Genomic DNA, 13915 nt, shown 5'->3' on the forward strand with positions numbered 1-13915 from the left:
TCTGGCTGTATTCTATTTGTGACTGTCTGACTGTATCCTGTCTGTGACTGTATCCTGTCTGTGACTGTCTGGCTGTATCCTGTCTGTGACTGTCTGACTGTATCCTGTATGTTACTGTCTGACTGTATCCAGTCTATGACTGTCTGGCTGTATCCTGTCTGGCTGTATCCTGTCTGACTGTATCCAGTCTATGACTGTCTGACTGTATCCTGTATGTGACTGTCTGACTGTATCCTGTCTGTGACTGTCTGACTGTATCCAGTCTATGACTGTCTGACTGTATCCTGTCTGTGACTGTCTGACTGTATCCTGTATGTGACTGTCTGACTGTATCCTGTCTGTGACTGTCTGGCTGTATCCTGTCTAAGACTGTCTGGCTGTATCCTGTCTGTGTCTGTCTGACTGTATCCTGTGTGTGACTGTCTGACTGTATCCTGTCTGTGACTGTCTGACTGTATCCTGTGTGTGACTGTCTGACTGTATCCTGTCTGTAACTGTCTGACTGTATCCAGTCTATGACTGTCTGGCTGTATCCAGTCTGTGACTGTCTGACTGTATCCTGTCTGTAACTGTCTGACTGTATCCAGTCTATGACTGTCTGGCTGTATCCTGTCTATGACTGTCTGACTGTATCCTATCTGTGACAGTCTGTCTATATCCTGTCTATGACTGCCAGCCTTAATCCGGTCGATGACTGTCTGGCTGTATCCTGTCTGTGACAGCCTGGCTGAATCCTGTCTGTAACTGTATTGACTTCTTCTGTCTCTGACTGTCTGGCTGTATCCTGTCTCTGACTGCCTGCCTGTATCCTGTCTGTGACTGTTTAGCTGTATCCTGTCTATGACTGTCTGGCTGTAACTGTCTGGCTGTATCCTGTATGTGACTGTTTGGCTGTATCCTGTCTGTTACTGTTTGGTTGTATCCTGTCAGACTTTATCTAAATCATCAATAACTGCTATCAAAACAATATCTGATGATAAACATGTGCTTTAGCATTCCTGTAACAATACCTAATGCAGAAAACTTGCCTTTAGGGTTCAGCTCTTTAAAGCTCTTGTAGTTTGTAAAGCAAATCTGTTTAAATTCTGAATGTAATATTTGGATAATAATATTGAAATTCACAGCTAAAACGTTTTGTAAAAGAATTCAAATTATTTATTAATACTGATCGTAACAAAAATATTATCAAATTTACAGAGTTGTCCTTGATTATACACTGGTTAAGCTGTTAAGGCTTTGGACAGCTGTATTTATGTAACACCTCTAATTGGTGGAGTTTAAACCTAACCAACTTGATACAGTAATAGCATAAACCAGTGTATAAGGGTCATTGAGTAATGATGAAGGGCATTCAAATGGCCCAATTGTGTTGCAGTAATAACAATGCATTAAACATGTGTTCACATATATTTTATGTATGAATTGAATTTTTTGCCTCACCCCATATATCACTGACAAGTTCTGGTATGTCTAAGGTGTCATATTTATATTATGTCTAAGGTGTCATATTTATATTGGCATGTCTAAGGTGTCATCTTTATATTGGCATCTAAATTGAAACTGCAACACAATGTTTCAAAATCAATCATGTTTTGTCTCAGTATATCATCACTAGTCTGTCTCAGTATATCATCATCACTAGTCTGTCTCAGTATATCATCTCTAGTCTGTCTCAGTATATCATCTCTAGTCTGTCTCAGTATATCATCTCTAGTCTGTCTCAGTATATCATCACTAGTCTGTCTCAGTATATCATCACTAGTCTGTCTCAGTATATCATGTCTGGTCTGTCTGAGTATATCATCACTGGTCTGTCTGAGTATATCATCTCTGGTCTGTCTCAGTATATCATCTCTAGTCTGTCTCAGTATATCATCACTAGTCTGTCTCAGTATATCATCACTAGTCTGTCTCAGTATATCATCACTAGTCTGTCTGAGTATATCATCACTAGTCTGTCTGAGTATATCATCTCTGGTCTGTCTCAGTATATCATCTCTAGTCTGTCTCAGTATATCATCACTAGTCTGTCTCAGTATATCATCACTAGTCTGTCTCAGTATACCATCTCCAGTCTGTCTCAGTATATCATGTCTCATTATATCATCCCTGTTTTGTCTCCTATATTATAAGCTGTTCTCTCATCATGAGTATTTTAAAGACAGGGTCACCTTCACTATTTATAAAAAATATCATTGTAAGCATCCTAACGACTTCATTTTTAATGGATTTTAATCAATCTTTATATAATTGGTCAAGTATGAGAATATTCGAACCAGTTTGCCTGAAGACATTTACATGATATACTGGTTGGTGTACTTGGCCCGTGAGGGGATTTGTATCGGTTGTGATGCCTTGATTTAAAACTGCTCTACTACCAAGACATCAGGTGTTCATACCCGTAGTAAAGTAACGAGTGTAGGGATGTAAATCGCCGGAAGCTGAAGATTAAAAGTGCTTTATAACTCTTAGTTTAGTAACATATATTTATTGACATTTGAATATTCACACATATTAGTTTGTGTGCGATATAACTTTATTTTTATGATTGTGGTTCAGTCTTGATATAGCCACTAGGTGTGTTAGGAACAGGTAGTAGATGGTTTAGTTGATAAATGTGAAGATGATTCACGTTGCTGTGGTACCTAGAGCCAACAACTCCCACTGGTAACTGGCACATTATGGGAATGGTTCCCAATTCAATAAGATTTTGTAAAATAATCAGCTTTATCATGATCCATCACGTTACTGACTATCTACATACACATGTACTCAAAACCATGTTGTTTTTAATAATCTAATGTTGTGCTTTAACTAAACTTTGGAAACAAAATTCCCCCTTAGGTTTTGTTGTAGGTATCTATTTTTCATGTGCATGTCAAATTTGATGGAAGTATTACGGTATGGCCTTGTCCATTAGTCTATCCAGCATAAGCTTTCCATTGATATTCATTTCTTTGAAACTTATAATCATTTTATATAGTTGTTCCCCTAAGAGTCATTTTGATTTGACTATTTCACCTTTTAATTTTGAGTTCACCTGCCCAAAGGACAAGTGACCTGATACTTTGGCTTGGCGTCCGTCGGCCATGTCCTATTACCACTTTTCCTTACCCCCACCCTCTCACAGCTGTATGTCATATTACCACTTTTCCTTACCCCACCCTCTCACAGTTGTCTTTCCTGTTACCACTTTCTCTTACCCCCACCCTCTCACAGTTGTCTTTCCTGTTACCACTTTTCCTTACCCCCACCCTCTCACAGTTGTATGTCCTATTACCACTTTTCCTTACCCCCACCCTCTCACAGCTGTATGTCCTGTTACCACTTTTCCTTACCCCCACCCTCTCACAGCTGTATGTCCTATTACCACTTTTCCTTACCCCCACCCTCTCACAGCTGTATGTCCTATTACCACTTTTCCTTACCCCCACCCTCTCACAGTTGTATGTCCTATTACCACTTTTCCTTACCCCCACCCTCTCACAGCTGTATGTCATATTACCACTTTTCCTTACCCCACCCTCTCACAGCTGTATGTCCTATTACCACTTTTCCTTACCCCCCACCCTCTCACAGTTGTATGTCCTATTACCACTTTTCCTTACCCCCACCCTCTCACAGCTGTATGTCCTATTACCACTTTTCCTTACCCCCACCCTCTCACAGCTGTATGTCCTATTACCACTTTTCCTTACCCCCACCCTCTCACAGCTGTATGTCCTATTACCACTTTTCTTTTCCTCCTCTCATTACCGTTTTTATGTAGTTATCGTGTCATACCTGTCTTATCCCCTTTGATCTCCCATTAATCTTTTGTTGATACTGTATGTACGAGTTCCAGTCTCCCATAATGAAGTGTCTATGTATAGAACTAGAACAACTTTAGCCTGTATCATCTATAATCATCACTGACGTCATGCTTTTGAAATGATTTGTGTTTTATGATGTTCAGCACAAATGAAGATTCATTATTGCCAGCAATATCAGCCATATAGGGTATCTATAAAAGATTCTAATATATTTTTGTTTCCTACACTATGTCAAAACTATTAATGGTACCATATCATTGTCAAGGTCCTTACTGTGAGTGATTGTTACAACGTGACACATCAAACCATGGTCTTTACACATCAGTGATCACAGTGACATATCTTTACACCATAATGGATCATTACACTGGGACAGCTCATCACAAGGGACCTTACCATGTGTACATCATTACAGCTGACAGATCATTACAGCTGACAGATCATTACACTGTGACAGGTCATTACACTGTGGCAGATCATTACACTATGTCAGATCATTACACTGTGACAGGTCATTACACTGTGACAGATCATTACACTGTGGCAGATCATTACACTATGTCAGATCATTACACTGTGACAGATCATTACACTGTGACAGATCATTACACTATTTCAGATCCTTACACTATGTCAGACCCTTACACTATGTCAGATCATTACACTATGTCAGATCATTACACTGTGACAGATCATTACACTATGTCAGATCATTACACTATGTCAGATCATTACACTATGACAGATCATTACACTGTGACAGAACATTACACTATGTCAGATCATTACACTGTGTCATATCATTACACGGTGTCAGATCATTACACTGTGACAGATCATTACACGGTGTCAGATCATTACACTGTGACACATCTTAACACTGTGTCAGATCATTACACTATGTCAGATCATTACGTTGTGACAGACTATGACAGATCATTACACTGTGACACATCTTAACACTGTGTCAGATCATAACACTGTGATAGATCATTACACTGTGACATATCATTACACTGTGACAGATCATTACACTGTGACAGATCATTATACTGTGACAGGTCATTACACTATGACAGATCATTACACTATGTCAGATCATTACACTATGTCAGATCATTACACTGTGACAGATCATTACACTGTGACAGATCATTACACTATGTCAGATCATTACACTGTGTCAGATCATTACACGGTGTCAGATCATTACACTGTGACAGATCATTACGCGGTGTCAGATCATTACACTGTGACAAATCTTAACACTGTGTCAGATCATTACACTATGTCAGATCATTACGTTGTGACAGACTATGACAGATCATTACACTGTGACACATCTTAACACTGTGTCAGATCATTACACTGTGATAGATCATTACACTGTGACATATCATTACACTGTGACAAATCATTACACTGTGACAGATCATTATACTGTGACAGGTCATTACACTATGACAGATCCTTACAGATCCTTACTCTGTGTCAGATCATTACACTGTGACATATCATTACAATATGTCAGATCCTTACACTGTCAGATCATTACACTGTGACATATCATTACACTGTGACAGATCATTACACTGTGACAGATCATTATACTGTGACAGGTCATTACACTATGACAGATCATTACACTATGTCAGATCATTACACTATGTCAGATCATTACACTGTGACAGATCATTACACTGTGACAGATCATTACACTATGTCAGATCATTACACTGTGTCAGATCATTACACGGTGTCAGATCATTACACTGTGACAGATCATTACGCGGTGTCAGATCATTACACTGTGACAAATCTTAACACTGTGTCAGATCATTACACTATGTCAGATCATTACGTTGTGACAGACTATGACAGATCATTACACTGTGACACATCTTAACACTGTGTCAGATCATTACACTGTGATAGATCATTACACTGTGACATATCATTACACTGTGACAAATCATTACACTGTGACAGATCATTATACTGTGACAGGTCATTACACTATGACAGATCCTTACAGATCCTTACTCTGTGTCAGATCATTACACTGTGACATATCATTACAATATGTCAGATCCTTACACTGTCAGATCATTACACTGTGACATATCATTACACTATGTCAGATTCTTACACTATGTCAGATCATTACACTATGACAGGTCATTACACTGTGTTAGATCATTACGTTGTGACAGACTATGACAGATCATTACACTGTGACAGATCATTACACTGTGACAGATCCTTACACTGTGACAGATCATTACACTGTGTCAGATCATTACACTGTGACAGATCATTACACTGTGACCGATCATTACACTGTGACAGATCCTTATACTGTAATAGATCATTACACTGTGACATATCCTTATTACAACTTTTGTTACATAGCTTATCTGTATAAATGTTTTACTGATTTAATGGCACATATATTTTATAACAGTATTTCACTGTTTTATGACAATCATTGTTTATTTTGATTTCAGAAATTATAAAGATACATTCCTGTGACAAAACAGCTGCAAGGAAACCTTACACACAACAAACACGTACAACATGACAACAAAGTGCCTTCAATACCAGATGTATATGGATTTATGTCATTGATATATTTAGATCTGTTCATTATTTGTATTTCGAAATAATAAAACTATTTCATTGATGCTGTTTTCTTATCTATTCTTATCACAGTTCATAATCTCTGAATCAAAAATATCTCCATTTCTTCACCATAAATTAATAAGTAAAACTGTCCTCACTGTATTACAGTAATAAGACGAGAGATATAAGGTAAACTGTCATCACTGTATTACAGTAATAAGACGAGAGATATAAGGTAAACTGTCCTCACTGTATTACAGTAATAAGACGAGAGATATAAGGTAAACTGTCCTCACTGTATTACAGTAATAAGACGAGAGATATAAGGTAAACTGTCCTCACTGTATTACAGTAATAAGACGAGAGATATAAGGTAAACTGTCCTCACTGTAATACAGTAATAAGACGAGAGATATAAGGTAAACTGTCCTCACTGTATTACAGTAATAAGACGAGAGATATAAGGTAAACTGTCCTCACTGTATTACAGTAATAAGACGAGAGATATAAGGTAAACTGTCCTCTCTGTATTACAGTAATAAGGCGAGAGATATAAGGTAAACTGTCCTCACTGTATTACAGTAATAAGACGAGAGATATAAGGTAAACTCTCCTCACAGTAATACAGTAATAAGACGAGAGATATAAGGTAAACTGTCCTCACTGTATTACAGTAATAAGACGAGATATAAGGTAAACTGTCCTCACTGTATTACAGTAATAAGACGAGAGATATAAGGTAAATTGTCCTCACTGTATTACATTAATAAGACGAGAGATATAAGGTAAACTGTCCTCACTGTATTACAGTAATAAGACGAGAGATATAAGGTAAACTGTCATCACTGTATTACAGTAATAAGACGAAGATATAAGGTAAACTGTCCTCACTGTATTACAGTAATAAGACGAGTGATATAAGGTAAACTGTCCTCACTGTATTACAGTAATAAGACGAGAGATATAAGGTAAACTGTCCTCACTGTATTACAGTAATAAGACGAGAGATATAAGGTAAACTGTCCTCACTGTATTACAGTAATAAGACGAGAGATATAAGGTAAACTGTCCTCACTGTATTGCAGTAATAAGACGAGAGATATAAGGTAAACTGTCCTCACTGTATTACAGTAATAAGACGAGAGATATAAGGTAAACTGTCCTCACTGTATTACAGTAATAAGACGAGAGATATAAGGTAAACTCCTCACTGTATGACAGTAATAAGACGAGAGATATAAGGTAAACTGTCCTCACTGTAGTACAGTATCACAGTAATAAGACGAGAGATATAAGGTAAACTCCTCACTGTATTACAGTAATAAGACGAGAGATATAAGGTAAACTGTCCTCACTGTATTACAGTAATAAGACGAGTGATATAAGGTAAACTGTCATCACTGTATTACAGTAATAAGACGAGAGATATAAGGTAAACTGTCCTCACTGTATTACAGTAATAAGACGAGAGATATAAGGTAAACTGTCCTCACTGTATTACAGTAATAAGACGAGAGATATAAGGTAAACTGTCCTCACTGTATTACAGTAATAAGACGAGAGATATAAGGTAAACTGTCCTCACTGTATTACAGTAATAAGACGAGAAATATAAGGTAAACTGTCCTCACTGTATTACAGTAATAAGACGAGAGATATAAGGTAAACTGTCCTCACTGTATTACAGTAATAAGACGAGAGATATAAGGTAAACTGTCCTCACTGTATTACAGTAATAAGACGAGATATAAGGTAAACTGTCCTCACTGTATTACAGTAATAAGACGAGAGATATAAGGTAAACTGTCCTCACTGTATTACAGTAATAAGACGAGACATGTAAGGTAAACTCCTCACTGTATGACAGTAATAAGACGAGAGATATAAGGTAAACTGTCCTCACTGTATTGCAGTAATAAGACGAGAGATATAAGGTAAACTGTCCTCACTGTATTACAGTAATAAGACGAGAGATATAAGGTAAACTGTCCTCTCTGTATTACAGTAATAAGACGAGAGATATCAGGTAAACTGTCCTCACTGTATTACAGTAATAAGACGAGAGATATAAGGTAAACTGTCCACACTGTATTGCAGTAATAAGACGAGAGATATAAGGTAAACTGTCCTCACTGTATTACAGTAATAAGACGAGAGATATAAGGTAAACTGTCCTCACTGTGTTACAGTAATAAGACGAGATATAAGGTAAACTATCCTCACTGTATTACAGTAATAAGATGAGAGATATAAGGTAAACTGTCCTCACTGTATTACAGTAATAAGACGAGAGATATAAGGTAAACTGTCCTCACTGTATTACAGTTACAAGACGAGAAATATAAGGTAAACTGTCCTCACTGTATTACAGTAATAAGACGAGAGATATAAGGTAAACTGTCCTCACTGTATTGCAGTAATAAGACGAGAGATATAAGGTAAACTGTCCTCACTGTATTACAGTTACAAGACGAGAAATATAAGGTAAACTGTCCTCACTGTATTACAGTAATAAGACGAGAGATATAAGGTAAACTGTCCTCACTGTATTACAGTAAAAAGACGAGAGATATAAGGTAAACTGTCCTCACTGTATTACAGTAATAAGACGAGAGATATAAGGTAAACTGTCCTCACTGTATTACAGTAATAAGACGAGAGATATAAGGTAAACTGTCCTCACTGTATTACAGTAATAAGACGAGAGATATAAGGTAAACTGTCCTCACTGTATTACAGTAATAAGACGAGAGATATAAGGTAAACTGTCCTCACTGTAATACAGTAATAAGACGAGAGATAAAAGGTAAACTCCTCACTGTAATACAGTAATAAGACAGGAGATATAAGGTAAACTGTCCTCACTGTATTACAGTAATAAGACGAGAGATATAAGGTAAACTGTCCTCACTGTATTACAGTAATAAGACGAGAGATATAAGGTAAACTGTCCTCTCTGTATTACAGTAATAAGACGAGAGATATAAGGTAAACTGTCCTCACTGTATTACAGTAATAAGACGAGATATAAGGTAAACTGTCCTCACTGTATTACAGTAATAAGACGAGAGATATAAGGTAAACTGTCCTCACTGTATTACAGTAATAAGACAAGAGATAAAAGGTAAACTCCTCACTGTAATACAGTAATAAGACGAGAGATATAAGGTAAACTGTCCTCACTGTATTACAGTAATAAGACGAGAGATATAAGGTAAACTGTCATCACTGTATTACAGTAATAAGACGAGATATGTAAGGTAAACTGTCCTCACTGTAGTACAGTAATTAGGCGAGAGATATAAGGTAAACTGTCGTCACTGTATTACAGTAATAAGACGAGATATAAGGTAAACTGTCCTCACTGTATTACAGTAATAAGACGAGAGATATAAGGTAAACTGTCCTCACTGTATTACAGTAATAAGACGAGAGATATAAGGTAAACTCCTCACTGTATTACAGTAATAAGACGAGAGATATAAGGTAAACTGTCCTCACTGTATTACAGTAATAAGACGAGAGATATAAGGTAAACTGTCCTCACTGTATTACAGTAATAAGACGAGAGATATAAGGTAAACTGTCCTCACTGTATTACAGTAATAAGACGAGAGATATAAGGTAAACTGTCCTCACTGTATTACAATAATAAGACGAGATATAAGGTAAACTGTCCTCACTGTAATGCAGTAATAAGACAAAGAGATATTAAGTTTTTTATTACTCCTCTAATATACCTTTACAATACCACTCTTTTATTTCTCTCACCATGTGTAAAATATAGCTTTTAATTCCCACGAAGAATATAATATAAAAGATATTTAGGAAGGATGCTAGACTCTTGTGTAGCATTAAGTGCTGATCTTTTATTATCAGATAACTGGGGATTTCTTATTTTTACCAATGTATATCAGGGTAATCATATAAAAAAAGACAAATAAGACACAATAAATCCCATGGAGATCGCCCACCATAGTTGGTAGGTAGGTGTCGTGGCAGTCACGCATGCCTGTATTACATAGATGACATTCTTAACGTGTTTTAAGGATACCTTACCTTATGGTGGAGGTCACCTTGAGATAATCAACTAAGTACGTCTGTACAACCAAGAAAAATTCATACTCTAGGAGAGTAAAACTTATATAAGAACCTCGTTATATTGCTGATTTCCCCAAAAAGTACACACAGGTTATTTCCAAGAAACATTTGTCATGTGAGATACAGGAAATAATGTCATGTCAAGTTGAGTAAATGATTGAATGTCATATCTGGTACAAGAAATGAATGTCATGTCAGGTACAGGAAATTAATGTCGTGTAAGGAAGAGGATATGAATGTCATTTGCTTTACAGGAAATTAGTGTCATGTAAGTTACAGGAAACAAGAGGCCCATGGGCCTTAGTGGTCATCTGACTCAAAGATCATTTTACTATTGTAGTATACATACTCGGTAGCAAGTATAGTGGTATTTTTGGCCATGGCGGCCACCTTTGTTTTTCGACCGACACGAAAAATAACATTTTGTCATGACCATCTTAAGATCATTGCGGTTTGAGTTGAATGATACTGTTGGATCTTGAGAAGTTTGAAATAGCTGTTGTTCGGGAAAACCATGATTGGGCAATCATGTTACAAAATGGCCGCCGTGGCAGCCATGTCACAGTTTTTACGAGGTTGCAAAATAACAACACTTATTTGTCTCCCCTTTCTTAGCATCCTCACCAATTCCAAGTTTCAAGATGATTGCCATGGCGGCAATTTTTAATTTCGGACAGGCCTTAGAAATAACAACATTTGGTCAGGACCATCTCAGGATACGTCCAGGAAAATTTCAGCTCATTCCCAACAATGGGACTTGAGAAGAAGTTTGAAATGTGAAAAGTTTACGCACGGCGCACGACGATGGAAGAAGAATGATGACTATAGGTCATATTGACCCTTCGGGTCAGATGACCTAAAAAGCATTATGTGAGGTACAGGAATTTAATGTCATGCTTGGTAAAGGAACGTAGTGATATACAGGAAATCAATGTCATGTCAGGTAAGTGAAATAAAAAGCATGTGATGTACAGGAAATTTATGTCAGGTGAGGTATAAGAAAGATAAATCCTGTGATGTATAGGAAATGTCATGGGATGGACACGAAAATAATGTCATGTGATGTACACGAAATTGATGTCATGTGATGTATAGGAAATTAAGGTCATGTGATGTATAGGAAATTAATGTCATGTGATGTACACGAAATTGATGTCATGTGATGTATAGGAAATTAATGTCATGTGAAATTGATGTCATGTGATTATAGGAAATTAATGTCATGTGATGTACACGAAATTGATGTCATTTGATGTATAGGAAATTAATGTCATGTGAAATTGATGTCATGTGATGTATAGGAAACTAATGTCATGTGATGTACATGAAATTAATGTCATGTGATGTATAGGAAATTATTGTCATGTGATGTACACGAAATTGATATATTGTGTATATGACGTTAATGTCACGTACACGGGAAATTAATATCATTTTGAGGCACAGGAAATTAATGTCATATGAGGTACAAGAAAGATACATCATGTGAGATACAGGAAAGTAAAGTCATGCTTATGTAGTTTCCGGCCGCAGAACCTATTTGTCCTCTATAGGCAGCTCAGAGTTTTGTTTTAATGTTGCGTAAATTATCGTCCTTTAGTATCATACCTGCGTGGGTGGTTCTCCCATAGCTTGTCTAGCCTGTTTTTGAACTGGTTTGTTGATCTGACAGAGATATGACTTGCTCCGGTAGGCTGTTCCATGTCTTCACAACCCTATGTGAGAAATAGGATTTCCTAATGTCTTTATTACACTGCTGCTTGGCTAATTTCAGTGAGTTTCCCCTTGTTTTGATGGCTATGTTAAGCTGCACTAAGTTCTCTGATTTTCTGGTCATATATCCCCTTCAGTATTTTAAATGCTTCTATCATATCTTCCCTCATTCGTCTGTTTTTCAGTGTCAACAACTGTAGGCACTTTAGACGTTGTTCATAGTCCGTGTTTTTCATTTGTGGTAGCATCCTTGTTGCTCGTTTTTGTACATTCTCTATCGTTTCAATGTCTTTTTTTCTTGTACGGTGACCAGACAGAACTTGCATACTTCACGAACAAATGTTTTAAATAATAAACGAAATGTCCTGTTACCTAGACGAATAAATGTTCATCTCATTAGCACACATTAAGGTATCAGTCATTGGTTACTCCAATATCGTTTTCACTTTCAATGTTCTCCAGAACTTCATTTCCACCATCATATGTGCTCATGCTGTATTTTGTTTCCTCGTATCTTTTCCTTTATTCTGAATAGTTGAAACCTTGCACTTACTGGATGAGGCCTTAACAGTCATGTTTTTGCTCCACTGGTAGAGTTTGTCAAGATACTCTTGAAGTTCTATAGTGGTTTTTACATCTTTTATCTCTGTAAAACATTTCGTGTCATCCGCAAATAAGAACACTTCAGTTGAAACACATTCGGGTAAGGCATTAATATAAATGACAAATAGCAACGGCATAAGCACCTGTGGTATTCCCCTAGTGACGCTATGCCATTTGGATTGAACTCCATTCACTTATACACATTGCTTCCTATTTTCAAGAAAATGGTTTATCATGTCCCGTAGGTTTTTGCTTATTCCATACATTTTAAGTTTCTTAATTAGCCTAGGGTGTGGCACTTTATCAAAAGCCTTCATGAAATTTAAGCAACAAGTATTTATGATTCCGCCTTTATCTAGAATCCCAGTGCAATTATCTAACACTCTCGATAATTATAATGCCGTTGATCTCCCTCCTAAAAATCTAAATTGTTTTACTAAATTCTTCCATGTATTCTATTATTCTTGATCTGATAAACTTTTCCATCGTTTTTCACAAAATACTGTTAGCTGACTGGTCTGTAATTTTAAGCTAGCCGTTGTCTCCTTTCTTGAATATGGCTGTGATATTGGCAGTTCTCCAAGGCTCTATTATGTTCCCTGTTTCCAGCGACTTTTTGAATATAAGAAATAATGATTTGTTTATCACCGAACGTAATTCATGTAGCACCTTTGGATATATTTTGTCTGGGCCGGGTGCATTTGTAACATTCAGCTTTTGGAGGAGTTGATTAACTTCATCTTGTGTTGTGTATTTACATTTTCGTACTGGTATATCATTACAGTCTTCTTCAGTGAAAACACAACTAAAAAATTTAGCTAGTACTTCTGCTTTCATCTTTGCATGCAATGAAGTTCTGGTACCCCACTCTTTGATTTTGTTTTAGAATTTACATATTTCAAAAAAAAAATACAATTTGTTTTAGCAGATTCAGCCACTTGTCTTTCCTTACTTTTATGTTCCTTATTAACCTTGTTCCTGGCTTTACAATATTCCCGATGCTTTTCTTTACTACGATTTTGCATATACCTCTCCCACAGAATATTTCCTCTTTATGCTTGACA

At 36.7% G+C, this 13915-nt stretch overlaps 1 protein-coding gene across 1 annotated transcript in view; it reads left to right on the top strand.

The window, feature by feature from the left end:
- LOC117326673 (zinc transporter ZIP11-like) overlaps nt 1-6496 on the top strand; it is a 45898-nt gene extending 39402 nt beyond the window's left edge. Inside the window, exon 10 of the mRNA XM_033883401.1 lies at nt 6320-6496. The gene's annotated coding sequence lies outside the window, so the exon portion shown is untranslated. The remainder of the gene's footprint in view (nt 1-6319) is intronic.
- The last annotated feature ends 7419 nt before the right edge of the window (nt 6497-13915 follow it).

This window comes from Pecten maximus, chromosome 1, assembly GCF_902652985.1.
Source record: "Pecten maximus chromosome 1, xPecMax1.1, whole genome shotgun sequence".
NCBI classification, from domain to species: Eukaryota; Metazoa; Mollusca; class Bivalvia; order Pectinida; family Pectinidae; genus Pecten; species Pecten maximus.